Source organism: Pituophis catenifer, unplaced genomic scaffold, assembly GCF_029215685.1.
Source record: "Pituophis catenifer annectens isolate HBS135680 unplaced genomic scaffold, rPitCat1.0.hap2 SCAF_8, whole genome shotgun sequence".
Classification (NCBI taxonomy): domain Eukaryota; kingdom Metazoa; phylum Chordata; class Lepidosauria; order Squamata; family Colubridae; genus Pituophis; species Pituophis catenifer.
Window position 1 is genome coordinate 64887841 of NW_027256888.1, and position 3839 is coordinate 64891679.

The 3839-nt window shown below is 39.3% G+C and overlaps 1 pseudogene; it reads left to right on the top strand.

Moving 5' to 3' along the window:
• Positions 1 to 2893: 2893 nt before the first annotated feature.
• Positions 2894 to 3455, top strand: LOC139320726 (charged multivesicular body protein 6 pseudogene; annotated as a pseudogene).
• The last annotated feature ends 384 nt before the right edge of the window (positions 3456 to 3839 follow it).

Here is a 3839-nt window from a genome sequence, read left to right on the forward strand (position 1 = left end):
GAGAAAACTAAATCAAGTAATTTAAAATGAAAAAAGGATAATAAGTAAAAACCCTGGGGTGTCATTCTCTGTCTTCAACAGGGGGGAAAAAAGACAATTTAGGACTAAGCCAGGAAAAATAAATTGGAAAGATTTCTCTTACCCAACAAGATCCCATTGTCTACAATCAAGAGAAAGGTAAAGGTTCCCCTTGCACATATGTGCTAGTTGTTCCTGACTCTAGGGGGCACTGCTCATCTCTGTTTCAAAGCTGAAGAGCCAGCACTGTCCAAAGAAGTCTCCGTGGTCATGTGGCCGGCATGACTAAATGCCAAAGGCACACAGAACATTGTTACCTTCCCACCAAAGGTGGTCCTTATTTTTCTACTTGCATTTTTTACGTGCATTTCGAACTGCTAGGTTGGCAGAAGCTGGGACAAGTAACGGAAGCTCACCCCATTACGCGGCACTAGGGATTCGAACCGCTGAACTGCCAACCTTTCGATCAACAAGTTCAATGTGTTAGCCACTGAGCCACCGCGTCCCTACAATCCAGAGAAAAGGAGGATACAAAAAACAAAGAATTTCAGTTTATTATTTACTTACTTTTTTATTTACCTAGCCACCTAGCCACCCAAGGGAACCATGGAAAAGAATGAGTAGCAGTACAGCCAACGAATAAAGCATATCATGGGGACAGGATTACAAGATCAGTAGCAAGACTGGTCAGGGGCAAAGGCAAAGTTCAAATAGCAGAAGGAGCAGGTGGTGGAGAAGCAGAGAGGGAAGAGTTTGGGTTTAGCCATAGGAAGTGATCAGCGTCTTTTACACGTACTGTTTTTAATAACTATTGTGCTTTTAAGACTACAGCAGGGGGATTGGCTTCAAAGGTATCACCAGAAGCTGAATGCTGGTGCTACAATGCAAACCGGTGCTTTAAAGATAAGCCATTGGATTTCTAATAGGTTTTTCCTCTCTTTTCCACGTCAATACCAAAAGGTGGTTTCTCTGTTAGGCAGTTGTATTGTTAAAGTGGTTTGAATAATATTAAAAAGAAAAACTGTTTACTGTTCACATGCAATTTCCCCGGGGCTGAGAAGGGATTGTTTTTCTGAAGTCCTCTGGGGACACAGAAATTGAATTGGTGGCAGATTTTGTTTAGAGAGAGAGAATAGCATTATGGTTGGGGAGAAACATGTGAGAAAACCAGCTTTTGAATTCAGGATGAGACTCTGCTACCTTTAAAATTTTAAAACAATCATAAGGATTATTTTATAAAATGAGTCTTAAGATAGGTACCAACAAAACATCTACCATGTTTCCCCAAAAATAAGACCCTGTCTTACATTTTTTTGAACCCTGAAATAAGCACTTGGCCTTATTGCCATGCACTCAAAAGCCCGATTGGGCTTATTATCAGGGGATGTCTTATTTTGGGGGAAACAGGATAATTACACTTCCACCAGGTCACTAATCTGCAGCATCCTATATTTTATTTTCAAATATTTCCTCCAACTTATATGCAGGAGCCGGAAAAATTATTGGAAGCAACAATTATGTTTGCGGTTGGAATTACTGAAAAGAAGATACTACCAGAAATTCCTACTTAGTTCAATTTGGGTGAAGTTCATTAATGTTGCTACCTAATATTGGTTTTTTATTTGATTAACTGTGACCTCCTATCCTCAATTCAGTGACTGATTCACCGCCTAGTTGGTAAGGAAGGTGATCTATTGAGCAGACAATCCTTAAAACACTTAAGAAAGCAGACTGGGACTAAGTTACTGGAATATTATTGAAGTGAAATGAACTTTAAAAGATAAATGTGCACTTTCCCTGCCTGTAATAGTTTCCTAATTGCAGTCACATTGTGTGTGCCAGCTACTCTCTTCAATCCCTGAAAACAAAACAGAAAGAGCAAATACATTTTTTTTTATCATTTAGAGCAAAGACCAAAATTATAAACAGCTAATATTAATGCCAAAGTGCCAAAATTGATTTGCTTAAAGAGAAAGAGAAAAAAAAAGTGTCATAGATTCAGTGAAGTAAATGTTCTAAGATTGGATGATTAAAAGCAAGGTTCACTAAAGGACTTTAAGGATACTAGATTTAAGAAGCCAATCAGGGTGTATCTCAAATAATGTCTACAGAATAGAGAAGTGCTGCTCTAAAGCTAGACTTGTCTTGGAAAAGGAAAGTGGAAAGAAGGTGCGAAAAAGTATTATATGGGATACAGAGAACTAGGTAATATGAATTTAGAGCTATCCACTAGATCTAAGCCTCTTTTCCTACTATTCCCTTATTTTAAAATAGGTCTTCGATATTTTCTCATGGCTTAATTTAGATCAGATCTTCCACAGCTAGGACCAAACACAGTACAATATATATTTTACTTTTGGGCTATCTTTAAGGAAAGAATAATTGGTGCTGAATAAACTACAGTTCATTACAACATTTCATTTAATGGCAGTTTGAAGTTACATCATCACTAAAAAAAGTGCCTAAATACCATTTTTCACACTTAAGTTACAATCATTGCAACATTCCTGTGGTCATATGATCAAAGTTCAGATGCTTGGCAACTGATTCATATCTATGACGGTTGCAGTGTCCCAGGGTCATGTGATGTAGTCACATAGTCAGGAGGCAATGGTCTTCACCTGGGTCAGCCCCGGTTCCGTCCACTACTGACCGCAAATATTTCAGCATAGCTCTGGACTTGGCGGCTCTTCTTCAAGTACCATCCGTGGATGCCCCTGTAGCTGCACTCCTGCCTAACACCGCTATTCCAGGGGACCTGGAGGAAGGTCTTCATCTGGAGGAGTGGCGCTCGGACCAGGTCCTTCAGCGTGCGCATCAATGGGGAAGCCAGATTCACTTAATAGCTGTGTTATTAAATGAACAGCTGCAGTGATTCACGCAACAAAACAAATTAAAACAATATCAGAAAAAGATTTCATTACAGCTGAGAGAGGATTGTTGCTCGTCAACTACTAAAAAATGGCAAGAAAGAGAAAGCCAAGCTTCTGCTAAAGAAGAAGCATTATCAAGAGCAATTGTTAGACAAAACTGAAAACCAAATTAGCAATTTAGAGTGCATGGTCCCTGATATTGAACTCACACTGATTGAGATAAAGTGATTGAGGGTCTCAAAATTGGCAATGAATGTTTAAATAGAATGCACCAAGTTACGTCAATAGAAGAGGTGGAAAGAATCATGGATGAAACCCAGGAGGCTGTAGAGTACCAGAGGCAAATAGATGAGATATTGTCTGGAAGCTTCACTACAGAGGATGAAGAGATGCTATTTTAGCTGAATTAGATGCCATCACTCAGGAGCAGATTGCTCTTCCAGAGGTTCCCTCAGAACCTCTCCCAGAAAGGATTTCAGAAAAATCGCCCATCAGAGTCAAACCAAAGCCAGAATTGATTGCTGCATCTTAACTCCCCTACCTGCGGGGTATCCCTGCATTGAATCTCGGAATCCCAGTGTCTTGTGCCATAAGGAAGTTGTTTTCAGATATTATCTACCAACGTGCAATTGGACTGGTAGTGATTTGAACCTAATGTCAACATTTCAATAAGAATGATTAGCACGAAGGTCCATTTTAGGGAAAGTTGTATTCTTCCAAACATTACTTTTTTTCAAAATGCTGTTTTAAAAAAACAAAACAAAACACCAGGCTGATTCTTTACCAGACAACTCTTTGTAGGACTTTGCTTGGGAATTTTTCTGTAGGAAAATGGTTTGGGAATTGGCCCTTGTCAAACAAATCACCACATGACCTTATTTTGCCAAATCAGTGCCTATCTTACATTGAAAATTTCCTCCTTCTGATCAGCAGAGATTCCTGAAGATG